Here is a 24,129-nt window from a genome sequence, read left to right on the forward strand (position 1 = left end):
CCCCGAGTCGTCCGCGACTGGACCTAATGGTCAGGGGTACCTTTACCTAAACCAGAAGCCCCAAATATTGTGACCTGACTTCAAAGTAATGTTGCTCCATCCCCTTCATCATTTCAGTTGTCCTTTTCAGAACCTCTTTCCATTTGTCTTCTTTTTCTTTTCTTTTTGGACCGTGAGAAACATCATATTTGTAATGTGTCCAGACTGTTTCTGTTTCCCAGCACAAAATCGAAAATAAATGCAGCCACCTGACGTCAGTGAGTTTATTTCCACCCTGTTGTGGGGTGGGTGAGGGGTGAGCAGCAATGAGACCCCGAGAAGTCAGTCCATCAGTAACACCAGACTTTTGAAATGCCAGCCCCAGTAGGTGACCTGGAGGACAAGTTATCTGACAGGATGATTGGACTGTGCTGAAGTGAACTACCCTTCATTTGGCGCTTTTGCTCAATCGCGCGGGGCCATTGACTAACTGTCAGCCTCCACAGCCTCTTGGATTCCTGCAGTAATTCATCATAACCAACCCAGCTTGCACACTTCAAGGAAATGTGTATTTCCTAGATGGGAGGAAAATGTGGGGGAAGCCAAATACTGGCTCAGTGAGTGTTTTCAGGTTGAAAGTGTTGCTGTCAGAAATGGTTAGTGGTGTGACAAAAACCAGGGCACTAGGGGGTGTTCAAAACACCCATGGGAGATTTTGCCTGTCTCTCACATTCTGGTGTCCCTCAACAAATCCCAAATGTCTTCCATTGTCTTCTGTCTCAGAAGGAGGAGGAGCATCTAAACACACTTCAAATCTCATTTCGGCAAAATGTGGTGAAGGAAACCCACATTTGTGTGCCTAACACCTGGGGAGGTTTGTAAAGGAAGGTGAGGTCTTTCAGATACCCTCAGCCCAACCCAAAAAGGCTTGCACACTAACAGATGCATACCTTGGTTGTTTCTGTCTATTGTGGTGGGTGGAACTTGAATGGCACCTTCAACAGAAACCAGTTTTCTTCAGTTTTAGGCCAGGGCTTGCCCAAGACATTTTGCAGCCTTGATCAGACTGGTGTGTGAATCTTGTTTCCACAGTGGCAACAGGCCTCAACGTTGCTCAATAGTAACCTTGAGAGATCGCTCCTGATGCTCCTGGCTATGTCACAAGTCATTGAATACAGCAGTTCTGTCGGGTCGTTACTCCAGAGTTTCCATTGCAAATAGAACATGCACCTGCAATGACACGGCTCTGGAGACTATGGAACATGTAATGCTCTTCTGTCCCAACTGGACAAATGAAAGATCTCGGTTTCTAACTCCTCTCGTGAACAAGCTTCATCTCCCAATCCAGCCTTGGATAGTGTCCCTTCTTCTGCAGGATTCTGACTGTTGGATTACCGAGATGACAGCTAATTTCCTGCTTAGTGTGATGAAGAGGAAAGCGGCACCAACTTCTTCTTTAATACCACAGATGTAGTCGATACGCCGCACAATCGAACCTGTTTTTGTATTCTCAGTCACTCGATGTTTTAAATCCCCCGTTACTTTTGTTATCCCCATTTTTTCAAAGTATTTGCCCAGGATGATATCCACTTTTATCTCCCCACCCTTATTTTATGTTGTTATTTCTATGTATATTATGCTATGGCCACATGGCTAATGCAATAAAATCAAATCGAATAGAGGATAGATGATGGATAAAATGACTTGAAAGCTTGGTTGTTCACACAGCAGTCTTTTTGAAAATGGCTGCCATTGATACCGGCACAAACTCACATATTGATTTCTGCACTACAGCTCATAAAGCCTATTTAGAGTTCTCTGAGTGAGCAGTTTCAAGTGACAGCAACAGAAACATGTGAAATGGACGTTAGAAGCAGGAGAGCCAAGCGGTGAATGGGACAAGGAGCAGGAATGGGGAAGGCATGTGCAAGCTAAGTTAGCATTTCCCGTGACTTCATTTCTGCTCCACAAAATGAACAGGAGGTCATGAAGAGAAAGAGAGAAACTTGCAGGGCTCCAGTCAGAAGGTTGAGAGTAACAGAAAGAGGCAAATGCGCTTTGTGTTTTCCTGTCAAACTCCCAACCTCTTCCTCTCTCTCTCTTGCATGAAGCAGCCATGAAGCTGGCTCCCACCATTTAGACTTAGAATCCAAAGCCATCTTTGTAAATATTAAGAAACTGCAAGTAAATAACCTTTTTTTCTTTAGCAACGGGACAGGGGCCTGTCTTATTTACTCTTTTAAACAAAGTTAGTGATGTGTGAATGAGACAAAATGGGTGGTGGTGGGGACTGAGTAGATCCAGGATCTGAGCTTTCAACTCTGCTATAAATCAACCAATTTCATTTTTAAACCACCCGAAGTTCTTTCTTGTAACAATTTCTGTAGCTCAGTGATAGAGCAAGTGCTTTACATGCAGGAGGTCCCAGGTTCAAACCTCAGCATCTCTGGTAAGGCTGGTTGTTGTTTAGTCATTTAGTCGTGTCCGACTCTTCGTGACCCCATGGACCAGAGCATGCCAGGCACTCCTGTCTTCCACTGCCTCCCACAGTTTGGTCAAACTCATGCTGGTAGCTTCGAGAACACTGTCCAACCATCTCGTCCTCTGCCGTCCCCTTCTCCTTGTGCCCTCCATCTTTCCCAACATCAGGGTCTTTTCCAGGGAGTCTTCTCTTCTCATGAGGTGGCCAAAGTATTGGAGCCTCAGCTTCAGGATCTGTCCTTCCAGTGAGCACTCAGGGCTGATTTCCTTCAGAATGGATAGGTTTGATCTTCTTGCAGCCCATGGGACTCTCAAGAGTCTCCTCCAGCACCATAAGGCTGGTAAAACACTGGAAAACTTCTGCCAGCTATAGGGTGGTGCCTTATTTCAAGCCAGACCACTAGTTCATTTAACTTGGTATTTTCTATACAAACTGGCTGCAGCTCTTCATGGTTTCATGCCTGTGGTATTTTATGTATTCTGACTTTGCTGTGATTTTAATTGATTATGCTCTAGTAATGACTGTCTGTCATTGTTGGGGTGGTTTTATTTTGATTTGGAGAGTTGATTTTCCCATGCAATATTATACAGTGGAACCTTGGTTCTCAAACTTAATCCATTCCAGAAGTCCATTTGACTCCCAAAACATTCAAAAACCAAGGCACAGCTTCTGATTGGCACAGGTGCCCTGGAAACAATAGCCGACAACCACATTGGATATTCGGCTTCCGAAAAACCTTTGAAAACCAGAACACTTACTTCCAGGTTTTCGGCATTTGAGAGCCAATTTGTTCATCAAGTAAGCCGTTCAAGAACCAAGGTACCACTGTATTTCAAATGGATTACTGAATATTGTTTTAATTGTTTGAAGTTGCTTATTTTTACGGCCCTGTTTTTCATTAAGACTTATTTGCATTGGATCAGAACACTATAGGATGTGAGATCTTGGCTCTGTGTTTTGTCATGTATATTGGCTTGTAAACTGCCTTGCATATACTGTAGGAACCTAGAAAGGTGGACTACATTTGAAGAACAAAATGAAAAACAAAATGAAATTCCCCATGGACAAACGTCTCAGTGCCAGAGGTGTTGGGGGTCAGTGGCAAAAGTGGGTGAGGCAACACATGTTATATTTTTAAATTATGGAACTCACTCCCACGGGAGGCAGGTCACCAACTTGAATGGCTTTAAAAGAAGATTATTCAGATTCATGGAAGAAAAGGCTGTTGATGCCTACTATCCATTATTGCTGTGCTCTGCATCCACCATTGGGGGCAACAATGCTTCCAAAAACCAGTTGTTAGAAACTGCAGGAGGGGAGAGTGATCTTGTGTTCGGGTTCTGCTTGTTGGCTCACCACTAGGGTGCCTGGTTGGCCACTGAGAGAGGAGGATGCTGGACTAGATGGGCCACTGCCCTGGTCCAGGAGGATCCTCTTACACTATTATGTTCTTATGTGTGACTCTCTCCTTTTCAATAATAGTATATATTCCAACATACAAAAGTCAATAATAATAATAATAATAATAATAATAATAATAATAATAATTTATTTATACCCCACCCATCTAGCTGGGCTTCCCCAGCCACTCTGGGCAGCTTCCAACAAAATATTAAAATACAGTAATGCATCAAACATTAAAAGCTTCCCTAAACAGGGCTGCCTTCAGACGTCTTCTAAAAGTCGGGTATTTGTTGTTCTCTTTGACATCTGGTGGGAGGGCATTCCACAGGGTGGGTGCCACTACCGAGAAGGCCCTCTGCCTGGTTCCCTGTAACTTGGCTTCTCGCAGTGAGGGAACTGCCAGAAGGCCCTCAGTGCTGGACCTGAACAGTTTCATGATGATTGTTATTTTGGCTTATTATCCACTCTAATGGATAACACCCTGGGAGGTGTCAGGGACCATGCTGAGGAGGGCTGCACTGGGGAAGAGTGGTGGGAGCCACCCCCTCCCCCTGATCCTGAATCTTCCCAGGAGCAGGAGGACAGCATAGATTTGGAACAGTGGTTTGCAGAGGGGCATAGTTCAGAAGGCAGAAGCTGGGAAATACTGGATGGGGGACAACTAGGAGAAGAACTGGGAGAGAGAGAATTAACAGATTCACAGTCTCTGGATAGCATCTACCCCCTTCTCCAAATTTACAGAGAGCTCAGAAAGTGTCAGAACAGAAAGTGCAGAAGGTACAAACTCAGATTACAAGACATAGGAGTGACGTAAATTAATAGGGACGGAGCAGGGAGTGTCCCTTAATTGGGAGCACCGCCATTTCTAGGAGACCTGTTCTTTGTTCTCTCACTGTGATTATTAAATATTCTAACTGGTAAGGCGTTCCTTTCGTTTGATCTCTTGTCTACTGCCATGGGGGAAGGGTGCTGATTCCCCAAAGCCTGACAGAAGGTCACAACCATTTGGAATGCAACATAAAAACCAATCAAAACAAATCACAATGATAAGAATAGAGTGGGTCCTTAGACTTCTGGGTTGGCGCCTCTGGTAATGGCGGAATTCCTCTGATCGGGAGGAATTTGCTTCGTGGAAATTCGGGTCTGTCCGCCACGGTGAAGGCGGAGACCCACTAAAAATCACAGGCGGGTGAAGCCTGTGAACGTGGGATTCGGCTGGCACCTTTTGTGCCTCCCCTACTTGCGGGGAAACCCAGTTTCGGGGATCCGGAGCAATGTTTGGTGAGTGGCACGGTGCTTCAAATTGATTGCTTTTCCCACGGAGCGAAGCCGCATAGCTGTTGCCGGAGAGCGCTGACTTTTTCCTGTGGACAATTTGGTCTTAAAGCAACTACCCGTGAGTAGAGTGAAGAATTGGATTTTTAAACGTCTTAATTTGGCACCGAAATGGGGAGGTTCAAAACAGGAATCAGCCTTCCCCTTTTGTAAATAGACTGAAGCAAAGAGGCTGCAAGCTAAAGTCTTGGAAAGCCTACTGTGAAGGACTAAATTTCCATCAGTAAAAAATATCAAATCCCCCTTGGAAGCAGGAGAAGAGGGGGGAAGTTTTGGATTGTATATGCTTGCAGGAGAGAGTGAAGGAAGTTAAAATACCACCGCTCCGAACCTGGAAACGGGCTGCTAGTAACTGACATCTTTTGGAATGCTCATTGACCGTGACTAGAACGTTCACTGACAGTTAGTTAAATAAGAGAAATACATTGTTTCCAATGTCTCCGTCTGCGTTTAAAAAGGAGTAAAAGTAACTGAAAATTGAAACTACCTTTATTGTTTGAACTGTGTCTAAAAGGACTAATACAAATAAAAACTGTTTCCCTCTAGAGGAAGCTTTTGAAACTGTTACAAGAGCTGATCTGGGGGAATTTCCAGCTGCAAGATAAAAAGCTGTGAGACTCTGGGACTGACCTTGAATCGGTTAAGAATGTTGATAGAAGAGGCCTTAGCGTTCGCATTAAGTAAGATAAGTAACTCACTGGAACAGCTTAACAAGAAGGTGGATGTGGTAACTACCAAAATTGATAATTTGGGACAAAAAGTGAACATCAATACAGAAACTATTCAGAAATTGATACAGGAATCTACTCTGACATGGCAAACTGCGGAGAAGGCTAGGGAGAAAGTTGTTGCCGTTGAACCTAAAGTAACACAGTTGGAGAGAGAGAGAGTCCCAGCCTTACAGATGCAATTTGATGACCATAAGTTGATGCCTTCTATGACTGAATTTAAAGAAAATCAGTTTTTGAGGACTAGAGCCCTACTTGAACTGGAGAAGGAGAGTTTGATGGATTTCATCACGCAGGAATTTGTTGATTTTTGGGACTTGGACTTGGGTCAAGAAGAGATTAAAATTGTGAGGGCCTTCAGATTTGGAAGAGGAGGGAAAAAAGAGAAGAAAAAAATAAGAGACTGTTGGAACTACCAGAAGAACCTAGAAGAACAACAGTCAATAGTGGAAATTTTGAAAGACGTCCCAAAATATCTTTTGGATTTTGGGTTTAACTACAGAGATTTGGTTGCCCTGTTGAGAAGGAACAAAATCATCTCTAGGTGGGAGTTTCCCCGAGATCTACTCTTCAGCCTCAAAGGAAGGAAAATAAAAATAAGATCAGTAGAAGACAAAGTAAAGTGCATGTATAAATATGAAGAAGACTTGCAGAAGGGACTTGGAAAAGAGTTAAGAGCATCGGACAGAAGATTATCAGGTTGATGAACTATATGGAATTGGCGGAAATGACTGGCAGAATCCGAGACCAGGGAGAAGAGATGGTGGAAGAAGATTGGAAAAAGTTTAAAGACTATTTATAGAAATATTGTAAAATTGACGAATGTTGGAAAAATGTTGGAATGAAGTTATATGGCTTTAGTAGAAATGTTATAAGGAATTAAGTATAGCTAGATTATTAGAGTATTAGGGAAAAATAAGGTTAGAATATGTTAAGATAAATATAGGACAGAAAACAGAGAAAGATGGAAAGAAATTGCTGAAACAATTAACAGAAGTGGAATACAAAAAGGGAGGTGTGAGGAGGTCGTTGAAAGAAGTAAATGAAAAAATGACATTGAAATTCTATGATGTGTGTTAAATAGTTTTTGTTTTGTTTTGTTTAGCTTATTGTGTTAGTGTTGTGTAATGTTTTTATATTGTATTGTATTGTCTCTTTTTTCTTTTTTTCTTTTTTTCTTTTTTCTTTCCTTTTTTGTAGTGTTTAAAAGTAATAAATATTTTTTTTTAAAAAAAAAAAAGATAAGAATAGAGTGGGTCCTAAAACTGATCTCTCTCTGCCCATCTTTCTATTCATCACCCATCCAGGAAAGGAAGAAGCCTTATCACAGCTGAAGGACACACAGAGGCAAAAGTACTTGAGGAGGGTGCAGAGGGCAGCTCACCTTTGCCAAGCCCTGGGGGCCAGAAAGAGAGGTCGGATGGGCTGCTTCTGGCCCCTGGGATTGAGGCATCCAATTTCTGGGCTACATGCAGTGGCTCAGACCATTTCAGGGTAGGAAACATGATGCTCAATCATCTATAAAACAGTTCTCCCATATCTAAGCCCACCCATTACACCACACTGCTCAGCATTCTTGCAGGAGCTGTCGATATTCCTCCTGCAAGACTCTTGATCCTTCTCCATCTTTGAGGACAAAGCATCCTGCCAAAGCATCTTTTCTCAAGCCTCCAGGGGACCAGGGCTTGCAAGAAAAGAACCTCCTTCTCCTTGTCATACCAATGGGATTCCCACTACAGGTGCATTGCAGACATGCTTTTTTATCATTTAGCAGCCAAAGCACAGACCCAAAACCTCCTGCTTCTCGTTGTGACGAATTCTCAACAGCAGGGCTAGGGGATTAAGAATGATATTCATTGCCTTGTCTGTTTTTGCTGTGGGGGTTCATCTAATTAGTCTCAGTAAGGGGAAGAAGAAGAAGAAAAATGAGCAGAGGAACAATTTGCCACTCAGGTGGCCTTACAGCCCTACCTACTTCTGTGAATTGGCTTAAGAATGCTCAGCAGCAATCGCAATTGGCCCCTCCGTGCTGAAAAGTGATCCCACCTCTGGTAAGTAGGGCAGAACTAGATGCTGCTAATGCTAGCATTTGTGCCTCCTTCCACACACTAGCACTTGTTGCCCTGGATTTCTGGACTTGCCAGCAAAGCAATGGAGCTGCCCAACAAGGGCTAAAGCCAGATCACTGAAGATATAGGGGAGCTGTCCAGCTAAGAGGTGAAGGTGAAAAAAATGAATTTTCAGACCCAGAACCCACTTTGAACCGAAACATGCATTTGAGGAGCCACTTCTCAGTCTTTTACCATATATTTGCATGTTGGCAGTGCTCTTGTTGAGACCACCTTGGAAATTTGGTCCTGATCCACCCGGTGAAGACCAGTGAGCTAGAGCACACGACTTCTTCTTCATTCTTTGGTGATCATTCGTAGCCGAGTAAGATTGTCTTCCATGAACACGGTCTTAACAGTGAGTCTGTAAGTGACTGTGGAGGCCAATTCTGGATCCACATGTCCTTCCACAGTGGGGACATAGGTTTCCAGGTGGGAGTTGATCATGGTGAGGGTTTGCCAAGCGTGCCTTCCTCTTAGCACGTTTCTCCCTTTCGTCCTGCGTTCAAGTGTTTTCAAAACCCATGACACCTTTGGTAAAGGCTATTCTCCAACTGGAGCGCTCGTAGGCCAGTGTTTCCCAGTTGTTGCTGTTTATACTACATTTTTTTAGATTTGCCTTGAGAGAGTCTTTGAGCCTCTTTTGTTGACCACCAGCATTACGCTTACAAATTTTAAGTTTGGAGTAGAGTAGCTGCTTTGGAAGACAATAATCAGGCATCTGTACAACATGACCAGACCAACAAAGTTAATGTTGAAGAATCAATATTTGACACTGGTGATCTGTGCTTCTCCTGTCTTCCCAAGTGATGTGTAGAATTTTTCGGAGACACCGTTGATGGAATCTTTTGAGGAGTTGGAGATGGCGTTTATGAGGGTCCACATTTTACAAGCATACAGTAAGGTTGGTAGTACAATAGCTTTGTAAACAAGCATTTTGGTTTTCTTGTGAATGTCCCAATCCTCAAACACTCTGCACTTCTTTTGGGAGAAAGCTGCATTTGCAGAGCTCAGGTGATGCTGGATTTTGGCATCCATGCTGGCCCTTGTGGAAAGATAATTGCCCAGGTAGGAAAAGTATTGACATTTCCCAGCGTTACACCATTGAGTTGGATTTGTGTCACTGCAGAGGGGTTGTTTTGTGCTTGTTGGTGCAGCTGGGCCAAAGAAGGATGTTGCAAAGCAGATAATAATAATTTAATTAAAAATTTAATTTAATTTAATTTATATGCTGCCCATCTGACTAGGTTGCCCCAGCCACTCTGCGTGACTCCCAACCAATTATTAAAAACACAATAAAACATCAACCATTAAAAACTTCTCTGAAGATGGCTGCTTTCAGATATCTTCTAATATTCAAATCTATGTGCTCTAACCTTTGGGTTATGATCTGTACAAACCCCTTTTCTTGAATAAATGGCGTGGGGAGAGAATTCTGTGCCACTGTCAAGGAAGAACAACTTCAAATCCAAATATATTACAGACTTGCTGAGAAAGAAGAACCTTAAGCAGTAAAACCAACAGTTCTTTGTCACCAGCAGCTCTTTCAACAAGGATAAAGCTGATCTTCTAATGTCTGTGATTCAAATGCCTATCTTTGGTGTTCTTATAGACAGAGAGAAGGGTTGTTGTTTTTATTCAGCCAATCCATCAGGTGTGAGCAGGAGCCTCTGGCATTGGGCTGGAAAGCTGTTGGCGCTCAAACAGTAATGAAAAGTTACATTATGCGCGGCTATGCTATTTTGCTTTACAGCCATGTTCAATTTCCACCCAGACATAGTAACTTAGCACTTCAGTGAGTCCAGCCAAAGACCAGGAGTCGCTTTTGCATTTACCAGCTTGGCTTTAAAGGGATTCCTGCGAGAGAAGGGCAAAGAGCTGATGAGTTACTGAAAGGTTTGTGCCACTCCCTTTTTTCAGATTTTGCTTCCAAATTTTCGCTCAAAGCCATTTTTCAAAGGTCAAGAACGGTGGTTCCTGCTTGAGCAAAACATCGAAGATTTTTTTTTCTTTTTCTTTTACAAAATAAATAAAAGCAAAACAAGTTTTGACAAGAGGATAAAAATCACTCCAGGCACATTCTGCCATCTCTAAGCTGACATCCTGTTCCCCCTAGAGCACAAATCGGAGATGAATTTGCAGATTCAAAACATCTGAGGAACATTCCAAGGAAGTCAAATGAGTTTTAGTAAGCCTATCTATATCTATGCCCTTCTTACATTGATATCTGCCTCACTTTTGGTGGAAAAACAAGGTGATGTGCATATAGTTCCCAGCCAGAGGCAGTCACCCATCTGGGCACTGACCAGACCTGCTTAGCATCAGCAAGGAGATGGCCTCCCATGCCTTCAGGTTGTTGTTGTTACAATTAATTCATTAATCTCCTTCTCAATCACCATCTCAAGGTGTGTTACACATAAGATCGCTAAAGACTTTGATATCACAAAACAACAACAGCAAATTGTTGTGGCCGCCGATACCATATAACACGGGTCCTAAAAGACCTACATTGGCTCCCAGTACATTTCCAAGCACAATTAAAGTGTTGAAAGCCCTGAACAGCCTCGGTCCAGTATACCTGAAGGAGCATCTCCATCCCCAACGTTCAGCCCAGACACTGAGGTCCCGCTCCGAGGGCCTTCTGGCGTCTCCCTCACTGCAAGAAGTGAGGTTACAGGGAACCAGGCAGAGGGCCTTCTTGGTAGTGGTGTCCGCCCTGTAGAACACCCTCCCATCAGATGTCAAGGAAATAAACAACTCTCTGACTTTTAGAAGACATCTAAAGGCAGCTCTGTTTAGGGAAGTTTTTAATGTTTGATGTTTTATCGTGTTTTTAATAGTCTGTTGGGAGTTGCCCAGAGTGACTGGGAAAACCCAGTCAGATGGGCGGGGTATAAATAAAATAATAATAATAATAATAATAATAATAATTATTATTATTATTATTATTATTAACTTCAAAATCACAAATCAACAACAGCAAATGCATTTAAAGCAGTATTAAAACCACTACAAGGACCTCATGACAGCACACATGGTTCTCCCTTTCCTCATTTAATCCCCCACAAAAGCATTGTGAGGTAAGTTAGACCGAGAGGGCAAAGACTGGCTTCCAGTGAGAGCTTCATAGTCAAGTTGGGATTCGAACCCTGGTCTCCCAGGTCCTAGTCCAGCACTCTAACCACTGTGCCACACTGGCTCTACAGTAGTTATAACGATCTTCCTAGTCTAGCTTCTCTCTCCCCCGCTCCTTCCTCCACAATTTCCTTATTTTCTCGCTTTCTCCTTGTCATCAAATAAAACCACCCACAAAAACATGTCTCAAAGTTCTGGTGAAGCTGCTTACGTAACCTGGTATAGGTCAGGTCACAACCTGGTTGTGAATCACAGTTGAAGACCAATGATCTAAAATATCACCACTTTTCGCTAAAGCAAGACATACTTGAAGATAAACTCGCAGACAAAGCTGAGATCAGCATGACCTCAAATGTACCCTGCAGTCATAAATTGGCTGGTGATTAAATAATAAAAAAAGCATTGCACATTACATCCTTGCATAAATAAAACGTGATCTTTCATTTGTCTTTCCAAAAGCAGCCATTTCATCCTATGGAAAGTGTTTGCGAATATCCATATGCATGCTTGAGTGTGTATGTACATTAAAACTCAGGAGAGTTTGTGCCTGGAATCCACAGACTTCTGAACTTCTGCTGTTAATTCAGTGGCTACTTCAGATGCAGAGAAGCAAAAGACAGAGTCTCTTTTATTATTACCTGCTACAAAATATTGTGATCAGGACTCCTCCCCTCCCCCCCCCGGAAACTCACTAGTACTCAGTTCCATCACCTCTCAGGTAGACATCATTGCCATTATAAGAGAATGAGGGAGGCACTCATTGTAGGTGCCAGAACCTCTTTTTCGAGAAAAATAGCACTGATTGTGTTGTATATCAGAAGAGATGTGATAGTTGTAAATTGGCAGCAGCAGTAGTAGTACTATACCACCTTCCTTTCAAGAATACCAATTTGGTTCAGAAACAAATAAAAGGCAACTGCAAAATGACAAGAATAAAATGAATTATAAAAATACAACCACCTGTAATTAAAATATTCTTGCCCGCCACCCCAAACTCTGAACAGTGTGAGATTCCAGGCACTTACCCGGGGTTTGCGCTTCCTTTTGGAAATGAGGCATAGCAGAGACTGTGGTGTCTTTAGGATATATGGTTTATTTACACATATATACAACCTGGTGCCTACAGTAAAGGGGCTCCTAGCAGAATCACCCCAAGAGGGTTTTGTTTCTCCCATAGCTGCAGCCTTGAATTCAGGCATGAATCAAACATTGCTCCGACTCCCTCTCCAGCTTGCTGCTTTTTCTTCTGACTTACATCATGCCAGTTTTCCCAAACTCCAAACTCTGGCTTTGTCTGTTGCCATCTCATGTAGAGCTCCTTTCCTTTGTTTCTCCTAATGGCCCATCACCCTGGTGATTACCTCCACAGGAAGCTAGCCCAGGGGTGGAGGAAGGGGTGTGTGGTGGGGCAGTGCACCCCGGGTGTCACCACTGAGGGGGGGGGTGACAAAATGTCGGGCGGCACTCACCACAGGGCCTGCAGCGCACTCTAGCCATGCGTCTCTCCTGGGAGTGACGCAGTGGCTTGGGTGCCTGCAGGCTCCATGCTGCCCCAAACGGTCCGCCTGCTGCCTCCCCCTCAGCTGTATGTAGGGCAGCTGAGTGGGAGGAGGTAGGCAGACTCCTCGGAGGCCCTGTGGAGCAACTTGCCTCTGTTCACCCCACCCCGCGGGTGGCCGGCCCCACCCCTTTGCACAGGGCACGTGCGCTGATCCAGGTGCCCAATCAGCTTGCTCAGCCGCTGAGCTAGCCTAGTTTATATTTCAACACTTGCCAGATCCAGGGATTAAGAGGGTCTCTGCATACAGCCTACCTCCCCTAAACTTGAAACGGTATATAGGGTGGCATCAACTAAGTCCCCATCTGCACTGTACATTTAAAGCTGTGTCGTACCACTTCAAAGGCTCACGGCTTCCCCCTAAGTGTCCTGAGATGTGTGGCTTGTGAAGGGTGCTGAGAGTTGTTACGAGTGTTAGGATATTGTTCTCCTTAAAAGGTTGCTTCCAACCTAACACCTGCACAGTGTAGACCCACTGGAATTCACAAACCAGGTCCATTAATTTCAATACCTCTACTCTTGAGTAGGCCCCCATCTGTGCTATATGTTTAAAGCACCACCACACCACAGTCATCTGTGCTATCTATTTATCCTGTCTATTTACCGCCCTGAGACATGTGGTTATAGTATGGTATAGAAATTTAATCTATTTTTTTTTTTAAAAAAAATAATTTTTATTGGTTTTCCAACACAAATAAAAACAAACAACACATTCACATACACAAACAAAAACATATACAACATGTATAATTTCATAATCCTGTTTTCATACCCCTTGTTTCTCCGACTTCCCCATACCTCCCTTTTACTGCATCCTTAATTTCTAACATTTTTTTAGCAATTCTCCAATAATTAATTATTTAATTCACTTTCATTACATTCCTTTTTCTTTAACTTATTAATTACAGCTGCAATTCTCTATTTCTTATTCCCTGACATCTAGCACTCCTCAATTTTGCAATAATTTTTAAGATATATCTTGAATTTCTTCCAATCTTCTTCCGCTGTCTCTTTCCCCTGGTCACGAATTCTGCCGGTCATCTCTGCCAGTCCCATATATTCAATAGAAATTTAATCTATTACCACACTTTCCCTTGTATAAGACTAGGAGGTTTTTTTGTTTTTTTACTTTAAAATAAGGTTAAAAATCTGGGGGTGTCTTATACACAGATAGTGCATATGCCCATTTTCTAAATTTGGGGTCCCCAACAGTAGGGGGCGTCTTATACATGGGGGCATCTTATACATGGAAAAATACAGTATTATTAATAGTAAAGCAGCATCATTCGACTTAAACAGTCAAGATTTCCCCAACACAAAGAATCCTGGGAAATGTAGTTTATTAAGGGTACAATGAGTTGTTAGGAGACCTCTATTGCCCCCTGAAAGCTATAATTCCCAGAGTGGCTTAATAACTCATCCCTCTTTTCCCAGGAACTCTGGGAATCATAGCTCTTTAAATGGATAGTGCAGATGGGGGCAGAGAGAACAGCGTTTTTAAAAAAGGAGCACAGTAAATTTTTTCGGCACAGCACTAATAATTTCCCTTAATGAGAAATAAATGTGCACTATTAAAACAAGAGTAGCATGACATCTGCCTTGGCTGCAAGGCATTTGAGAGATCTCAGGATTTTGTCCCTCTGAAGCTGATAAACATACCCAGCAGGTTTTGGGTGACTGTGTCTCTCTGTGTGTGTGTGTGTTTAGTCTCCCAGTCAGAGCATTCTGTTGACAGCTGAAATTGACCAGCCAAGAAATTAGTACAGACATCATTAAACTCCCCAGCTCAGCACATTCAAATGATCCATTCTCCTGTTTGCTTTTAATGGCCTATGACTCCTATCTCCCTTCACAGTAGATTCTTCTGCTCCTTTGCATTTTAATGCCCGTTGTCATCACAGAACACATGGCTTTGAACAAAGGTATATGAAACAAATGGAATCCAGGAACTGACTTACCGGTCTATCTGCTTCTCTATATACCTATCTAGGTTATCTTGGAAGGGGAAAGTATAATTGGAAACATAGACTCATAGGCATGCAGCAGTATATTTCATTAGCATGTGCACCTAGGGAATGGGTTTATTATTTTTTATTTTAATGAAGGAAGAAGGGAGGGGAGACAACAACAAAAAAACAAATAAGGGACAAGGAAGAGATAAAGAGGCAAAAAGGTAACAAGATACCCACAACCAGAGTGGTCAAGAAGGAGATTGACTCATGCCAAGCTGACCAGAAGTAGCACAGAGCTGGTAGGCCATGGGTCGGATAAAAGGTAAAGGTAAAGGGACCCCTGACCATTAGGTCCAGTCGTGACCGATTCTGGGGTTGCGGCGCTCATCTCGCTTTATTGGCCAAGGGAGCCGGCATACAGCTTCCGGGTCATGTGGCCAGCATGACTAAGCCGCTTCTGGCGAACCAGAGCAGTGCACGGAAACGCCGTTTACCTTCCCGCCGGAGCGGTACCTATTTATCTACTTGCACTTTGATGTGCTTTCGAACTGCTAGGTTGGCAGGAGCAGGGACTGAACAACAATAGCTCACCCCGTCGTGGAGATACAAACCGCCGACCTTCTGATCGGCAAGTCCTAGGCTCTGTGGTTTAACCCACAGCGCCACCTGCGTCCCTCATAACCACTATAAGTAAAGGTAAAGGTACCCCTGCCCGTACGGGCCAGTCTTGACAGACTCTGGGGTTGTGCGCCCATCTCACTTAAGAGGCCAGGGGCCAGCGCTGTCCGGAGACACTTCCGGGTCACGTGGCCAGCGTGACATCGCTGCTCTGGCAAGCCAGAGCCGCACACGGAAACGCCGTTTACCTTCCCGCTGGTAAGCGGTCCCTATTTATCTACTTGCACCCGGAGGTGCTTTCGAACTGCTAGGTTGGCAGGCGCTGGGACCGAGCAGCGGGAGCGCACCCCGCCGCAGGGATTCGAACCGCCAACCTTTCGATCGGCAAGTCCTAGACGCTGAGGCTTTAACCCACAGCGCCACCTGCGTCCCCATAACCACTATACAGCCCTACAAAAAAAGTACTGCAGAATGGCAAACTCTTTAAAAGCAGGGCACCAGAATGCATTTAATGTGTCATTTCGGTACAGAGACATCAAAACATCATATAAATATGATAGCTCATTTCAAAATAATGGCAGAAATTGCTAACAATAAAACGACAGCCAGGCACCCTGCAGAAATTGTAATGGATGAGAAGACACCCTCTTCGCTTCTTGGCTCTGGGACTATCCACACCGCACCATCCTTGAGCTGTTTATGTGATGGCTGCCTCTAATTCCCCCCACCCCAACCCACCCAGCGTCAGAAATTTTGTGTTGGGTCTGCATAACAGCTGAGCCCGAACAAATGTTTTTGCAGGTTTACAGGCAGAGAGGCCGTCATTTCCATGTTTCCCACAGACTTTTTACGTTTGTGTTTGGCTCCTGTGCAAATTGCAAAAATGAACGGAAAGATTTGCTGTGCTATAATGAATATAAAGCATCGGTCTTTCCTTTGCTTGTAAAATAAATAAATGCTAAAAAACGCTGAGTCTGGTTTCTTTTTCTTTTTTTCCTCTTTTGCATATCTTGGGAGTCTCTTGATGTAGGCAACTCGCTTTATACTGATGCTGACATCAAAGGATAAATAAATTAGGGCTCAGCTGGAGAGAGAAGATCTTCGCAAACAATTCCACCACTATCAAAAGACACCTGCCCTTTTGGCGATTTTATTCAGAGATTGCTGTAAAAGGGGATGAAGGTGTTTGCCTAAGGTGTTTGCATTGCCCTGAATAAGATTTGTTTGACTTTAGTGATATTGTGATAGACAATGTCTGGTCTCTGATTTGCTAGGATCATTCATGTGACCAGTTTAGGAAGAACTGTTTTCTTACCTAGTGTTGTTTGTTCTATGCCAGCAAGCACGTAAATCTGATTGGCTACTTAGTGTATTGATTTCATCCAATTCAGAGAATGATCTCCTTCCCTCCCTCCCTCCCTCCCTCCCTCCCTCCCCCTCTCTCACACACTTTTTATTAATTTTTATTTTACAGACGACAATAAAACAATGCTATATACCAACAATTGAGAAGGTAGTTCCAGTAATGTATTCCAGTAATACATCTCAAGTCCAAAGCTATAAACCAAAGGTGCCTGTCCAGAGATGACTGAGTCAAAGGAGAGTAGGGATCCTTATTCAAGAATAGCTGCGTATTACATGAAAATAAGCCAAATTCATAAAACTTTACAGATGTGTGTTGAGTGGTTCTGTTTCTTAATTGTGTTATAGGAATTCTAAAGTCATATATATATTCTAAAGTCATATATATATATAGTTAGTTCATGGCAAACACATACATAAGTATATAAACCACGTGTCTGAAATAGTACAGGAGAACAATCCTGAAGCCATTTTGACTCCCCCAAACTGACCCCAAATATTTCTCTGCAAGGAGGAAGGAAATGGGAAAAGTCTTTGGACTGGAGGAATTTACACCTCCTGGTAAATACAGCCTGGCAAGTATCTGTTAAGCTGAGCACACTATCAATATGTGTAAGAAATTCAGGAACTAAGTATTTAGCATCTCAAAGGAATGGCCAGGCTACCCAGAAAAGGCAATCAGATAAGGCATTATCAGGTATCCAGGCAGACAGGAGAGAAGCAACACACTCAAATTTCTGCTGGGGACCACCTCTTTCTGTGATACAGTGGTGCCTCGCAAGACGAAATTAATCCGTTCTGCGAGTCTCTTCGTCTAGCGGTTTTTTCGTCTTGCGAAGCAAGCCCATTGACGGCTTAGCGGATTAGCGCTATTAGCGGCTTAGTGGCTTTTAGTGGCTTTTAGCGGCTTTTAGCGGCTTATCGGCTTAGCGGATCAGCTGATAAGCGGCTTAGCGGCTTAGAAAAAGGGGGGGAGGGGAAAAACCCCGCAGGAACTCGCAAGTCATTTTCGTCTTGCGAAGCAAGCCCATAGGGAAATTTGTTTTGCGAAGCGCCTCCAAAACGGAAAACCCTTTCGTCTAGCAGGTTTTCCGTCTTGCGAGGCGTTCGTCTTGCGGGGCACCACTGTATATGTATGATGTTTTGATGTTTTTTTGGGGGTGGTCTTGAACTACAGGGTAGGCAATTTCAAAAGTCTCTATAAGAGCTTGCACACCAATGTTGTGGGTTCCTCTCCTCCCTTCCTGTGTGGGGTGGTAAGCATCCTGTTGCAACAGTTAACAAAGATCAGGCTTACTACCTGCTATGCTTCTCAACATTCTCTGGTTGGCCTCTGTTATTTTCTCCTACTGATAGAAAACCTACATAAGGACTCTATACGGGCTCTTGGATACCCCATAAGGGGAAAAGGAGCAGTTTTTTCTTATAACAATTTCCATGACATAAGAGCAAGCTGCCACATTTGTTCATGCCAGTCCTTCATCAGGCCTGCACCCAGGTATCTCTAGCATTTAACAATAGTTAATGTTGCTAGCAATAATGAAATTAGTACATTGGCGTCAGAGTTGAATCATCATAAACTGGTAAAAGAAGCAGTAAGTATACGATATGGGGCAATCTCTTAATTTTATAATTTGCCCAATTTCTTTGAAAATCTTTAACACGGAAATAATTAATTTTAGGACAGAACCACCTTAAGACCACCTTAAGACCTTAAACTTTATTATGAATCAGCCGCTTTCTGCTGGCTGAGAGAATGGCTGCCTCTTGAAAATACTGATGTGTTGGACTTAGAAGGTTTCAACAATGTATTTGGTTGGCATACATATCTGTGGTATGACAAGGTTAAAGCACATAAAGCGTTTAAAAACCATATTGTCAGAAAAGCACTGTTTAATGTCTGCATAAGATATAAGGACTTGCTAGATAATAAAACCCCAAGATGGTTGTCACCAATGGAAGCGAAGACTCAGAAAAAACTCAATATGGAGGCCAAATGGCCGAAATATTGGGAAATTCTGGAACAAGAGGGAGACAGATTAAAACTGCAGAGTTTTGAAAAATTAAAAAATAGAGTGTGAGACTGGCTCCATTATTACCAAATTTGTCTAGAATGTATAACTTGCTGTTGAAATGGAACACTCAGGATGAAACGGTGAAATCTGCTATGATTAAATGGGCACAAGATGTTGGACACAACATTATGATGGCTGACTGGGAACAGTTATGGACCACAGGTATGAAGTTTACGGCATGTAATGCCTTAAAAGAGAATCTAATGAAAATGATCTACAGGTGGTACATGGCACCAGTCAAGCTTGCAAAAATTTACCATTTGCCCGATAATAAATGTTGGAAATGTAATGAGACTGAAGGTACATTCTTTCACCTTTGGTGGGCATGCCCAAGGATTAAGACATTCTGGGAGATGATTTATAATGAAATGAAAAAGGTATTTAAATATACCTTCCTGAAGAAACCAGAGGCCTTTCTCCTGGGCATGGTCGGCCAATTGGTGCCAAAGAAGGATAGAACTTTCTTTATGTATGCTACAACAGCAGCAAGAATACTTATAGCAAAGCATTGGAAGACACAAGATTTACCCACCCGGGAGGAATGGCAGATGAAGTTGATGGACTACATGGAATTGGCAGAAATGACCGGCAGAATCTGAGACCAGGGAGAAGAGTCGGTGGAAGAAGATTGGAAAAAATTTAAAGACTATTTACAGAAATACTGTAAAATTAATGAATGTTAGAAAAATGTTGGAATGAAGTTATTCGGCTTTAGCAGAAATGTTATAAGGAATTAGGTACAGATAGATTGTTAATGTATTAAACGGGGGGGAGGAAAAGAAGGTTAGAATATGTTAAGAATTACAGGACAGAAAACAGAGGAAGATGGAAAGGATTTGCTGAAACAGTTAAATTGAAGTGTAATACAAAAAGGGAGGTGTGAGGAAGTCGATGAAACAAGCGAATGAAAGATAAAATATGGAAATTACTGGATGTGTTTTTAATTGTTTTTGTTTTGATTTGTTAATTCAATGTTTTATGTAGTGTTTTTGTTTTTGTATTGTATTGTATTGTATTGTTTAATTCTTTTTCTTTCTTTTTGTAATTTTTAAACAGCTAATAAATATTATTTTTTTAAAAAACAAAGATGGAAATACATTTCCATTGGGCCATAATTTTGCCAACCTTTATGTTCATGGCATGACCCTTGATTGGTTAGCATTCTCTCAGAAGCTCCAATGTGGGGAAAAATAGTGCAGAAGCAGCTACAAAGCGGGGGTGGGGGGAATGACATAGAACAGGATCAAAACAGAGTAAGGTAAAGGTAAAGGGACCCCCAACCATTAGGTCCAGTCGTGACCGACTCTGGGGTTGCTGCGCTCATCTTGCTTTATTGGCCGAGGGAGCCGGCATACAGCTTCTGGGTCATGTGGCCAGCATGACTAAGCCGCTTCTGGCGAACCAGAGCAGCGCACGGAAATGCCGTTTACCTTCCCACTGGAGCAGTACCTATTTATCTACTTGCACTTTGATGTGCTTTCGAACTGCAGGGACCAAACAACGGGAGCTTACCCCATCATGGGGATTTGAACCGCCGACCTTCTGATTGGCAAGTCCTAGGCTCTGCGGTTTAACCCACAGCGCCACCTGCATCCTACCCAAAACAGAGTAGATTCCCATTAATTAAGATGGAGATTTTGTCTCATTGAAAGCATCAGGTTCCGCACAGATAGATAAAAATGGATGAGCATTTGCCCTAACTCTAATCTGAATCCTTTTGTTAAACCTGAGTGCTAGACATTTTATCAACAGTGAGGAATTATATTTTATCCATAAAACAGTAGAGAGATGTGTGCATTCATGCATACAGGAGGGACTTAAGAAAGCCTAACAGAAGGGCTCTCCTTTTTTGATGGGACTTCTGAAGGCATTTATGTTTAATTTAACTGAAATTAAATAATACAGAAGTCAAGGGAAATTCTCTTTACCTGCTGCTGTTTAAAATGCTGATTGTGTTTGCAGAGTGGCAAAGAGCTTGAACCAGGGATTTTGGGAGAAAGTCCTGGTTACCTTATTCTCTCTGCCATTGTGGCATCTTGCCAAAGCAAGGAGCCATTTTCCCGATCTCTCCCTGCAGTACAGCACCACCATTGCTGATGGCTAATAAACAACTCTCTGACTTTTAGAAGACACTTGAAGGCAGCCCTGTATCAGGAAATTTTTAGTGCCTGATGTTTTTACAATTTTTTATATGTTGTAAGCCGCCCAAAGTAGCTGGGGAAACCCAGCCAGATGGGCGGGGTATAAATAATAAAATTATTATGGCTATTATTATTAGTGCGAAGCTGAATGGTGCTGAGAAGCATAAGGGGGGGGGGAGGCACGAGGATTACAAAGTTTCCCTGTTCTTTGAATACCCAGCAGCTGGCATTCTGAGGCATACTATGTCTGAACATGGAGGTCCTATTTAGCAGCCCACATTCAATATGCCACATTTCACCCAAACAGGCAAGCACACTTTCTTTATATGTGTGTCGAATGCTCAATGAGTCCAAGTGCTCTGACCAGCTCCCGACAGAACCAAAATGCAGACGCCGGAGCCTTTGGAGAGGCAGAAAGAAGCTCGCTGCTTTCCCAGAGAGGGCCTTGGCATTGACGTTCTGGCGTACTTGAGCCAGGATAGAGATGATATTTGACAGCTGCAGCACGGCAAATGGCAGCAAGAAAACACGTTGCCTAAATAGACAGAGACAGAGCTGATCTGCAAGCTGATTACATTTTCAGGCTGCCAAGGGACGGTTCGTAATGAGGATGGGTTACCAAATCTGTCAGGAGCCTTTAAGGCTTGCCTGGCTCTCATCTGGAGATGAGAGGTATTGTCTGATGACCATATGTTGGGGGGAGGGCCCACAAGCGCACCCGTATGCCCAGTTTAGGAACAGGGGTTCACACCCAACCATCAGCCGTACTCTCAGACCTATTGAAATGACCAGGCTTAATTGGCGTAGGTCAATTAATTTCAATAGATCCACGTTGAGAAGAACTTAGTTGTCTACGTTGGGGCCCTCTATATGTTGCAGGATTCTAGGACTTGTAAAGGGGTAAAAGAGCACTGGGAAATAATCCATAATGAATTGAAAAAAATGTTTAAAAGTACTTCCCCCAAAAAACCAGAGTCCTTTCTGTTGGGGATAATTCAGACTGAAATTCCCAGGTTTCAAAAAATGTTATTTATGTATGCCACTACTGTGGCCCATGTTTCATTAGCCCAAAAATGGAAAATGAGTGAAGTCCCAACCAAAGAAGAATGGCAACTTAAGTTGACAGAATATGCACAGCTTGCAGACTTAACATACAGAATAAGAGAACAAGAAGAACATACATTTAGAGAAGACAGGAAAACCCAATGAAACCCAAGGAACTCTGCTTCATGAACCTCTGCTTGTGAAATTTGCTCTTGGACGCTTGTTCAGCTTTGGGACTTATCGCAGTGCAGCTGTCCTCTTGCACAGCTCATGGAGGTGCAGCCATGCTCTTGCACAGCTCTCATTCTTTTCAAAGACACACATGTAGGCAAGAGTTGGGCCAGCCTTTATCTGCTTGCTACAAAATTTACAGGTGTATTTTTAGGTGTGTTGAGTTCATTCACAGGAGCTTCAATACATCCCATAAAACAAAATAAAGAACACCTTATCCTTTCTCACTGGACTCCTTCTCTGCTTCAGATTCCACCCTCTTTCTTTCTGCAGATTCATTAACCAGAAGAAACATCTATCTTATCTTTTCAAGCATATTTCTTCTTTTGTTTCAGCAGCTTTTGTGTTTCCCTGTACTGCTTAGAAATGGATGAGCTACTGCCTGCTCCTTGCCTGAGCTCTTTGGATTATTTACTGGTGCCAAAGCAGCTTGCTGTTCACATGTGAGTGTGTGCACAAAAGGAATTTTGAAATGGACAATGGCTGCTTTAACGGGGCTTTGAGCCTTGCAAATCATCAGGGTCTGGTCTCATTGCCCAAGTATGGAGGATAAAAACATCAATGGCTGGTAGCCCCAATAGCCAGGTTCCACCTCCACTGCCACAGGCAATATGTCTCTGAATACCAGCTGGTGGGGAGAGTACTGGTACTCTCAGGCTTCCCCCAGGAGGCTGTTTGGCCACTGTGGGAACTAGACAGTGCCGGATTTACGTATAAACTAAACAAGCTATAGCTTACGGCCCCACTCTCTTGGGGCACCTCCAAAAAATCAAAGGAAACAAAATTGGATGTACTCATCCAGTCTCAACTAGGGCCAGGGCCTTTTCGGTACTGGCCCCGACTTGGTGGAACAGTCTGTCACAAGAGACTAGGGCCCTGCTGGACTTGGCATCTTTCCGCAGGGCCTGCAAGACAGAGCTGTTCCACCTGGCCTTTGGTTTGGACTCAGTCTGACCCTTATGTTTTCCCTCCCCTTATGGTTTTGATCTATGGGCTACTTTTAAAATGAGGCTGCATTTAAAACTGCATTCTAACCTGTATTTTAAATTGGGTTTTTTCTTTTCCTATTATGGTTTTACCGTAATTTTACTAGTGTTAGCCGCCCTGAGCCCGGCTCTGGCCAGGGAGGGCGGGGTATAAATAAAATTTAATGTTATTATTGTTGTTGTTGTTGTTGTTATTTCCAAAATATAAGATAAAAACAAATAAAATAAAACCTACATACAGCAACAGTGTTTTGTTTTGTGTGGGCTCCTATGATGTAAGTCATGGGCCCCGCCTGCTAGCCTGCTCCCTCAAATATCACTGGTTTGCTCATTTCTATATATAGGGTGCCTACATTCTGCATGGACTGGTTGCATGAACATGTGCAAATGTCTTGAGATACCTATTAAAGGTAAAGGTAAAGGTACCCCTGCCCGTACGGGCCAGTCTTGACAGACTCTGGGGTTGTGCGCCCATCTCACTTAAGAGGCCAGGGGCCAGCGCTGTCCGCAGACACTTCCGGGTCACCTATTAGGTCCATAAAATACCATATAGCATAGATTCAACACAAGAAACAGCGACAATTTGTTGTTGACAAAGGACAGCTGGACATATAAAGAGCCCCATTGCCTTCAGTAGCTTAGGGCCTCACCAAACCTAAATCCAGCCCTGGAACCAGAGAAGCGGACACGGAGCAATGGCTCCAAACTACAAGAAAGAAGATTCCACCTAAACATTAGGAAGAACTTCCTGACAGTAAGAGCTGTTTGCCAGTGGAATTTGCTGCCAAGGAGTGTGGTGGAGTCTCCTTCTTTGGAGGTCTTTAAGCAGAGGCTTGACAACCATATGTCAGGAGTGCTCTGATGGTGTTTCCTGCTTGGCAGGGGGTTGGACTCGATGGCCCTTGTGGTCTCTTCCAACTCTATGATTCTATGATAATAGAGAGGGGGCACTGGCTTGATCTAGCAGAGATCACAACCCACCATATTTCTT

The sequence above is a fragment of the Podarcis cretensis genome, assembly GCF_951804945.1.
Source record: "Podarcis cretensis genome assembly, chromosome: 14".
NCBI classification, from domain to species: domain Eukaryota; kingdom Metazoa; phylum Chordata; class Lepidosauria; order Squamata; family Lacertidae; genus Podarcis; species Podarcis cretensis.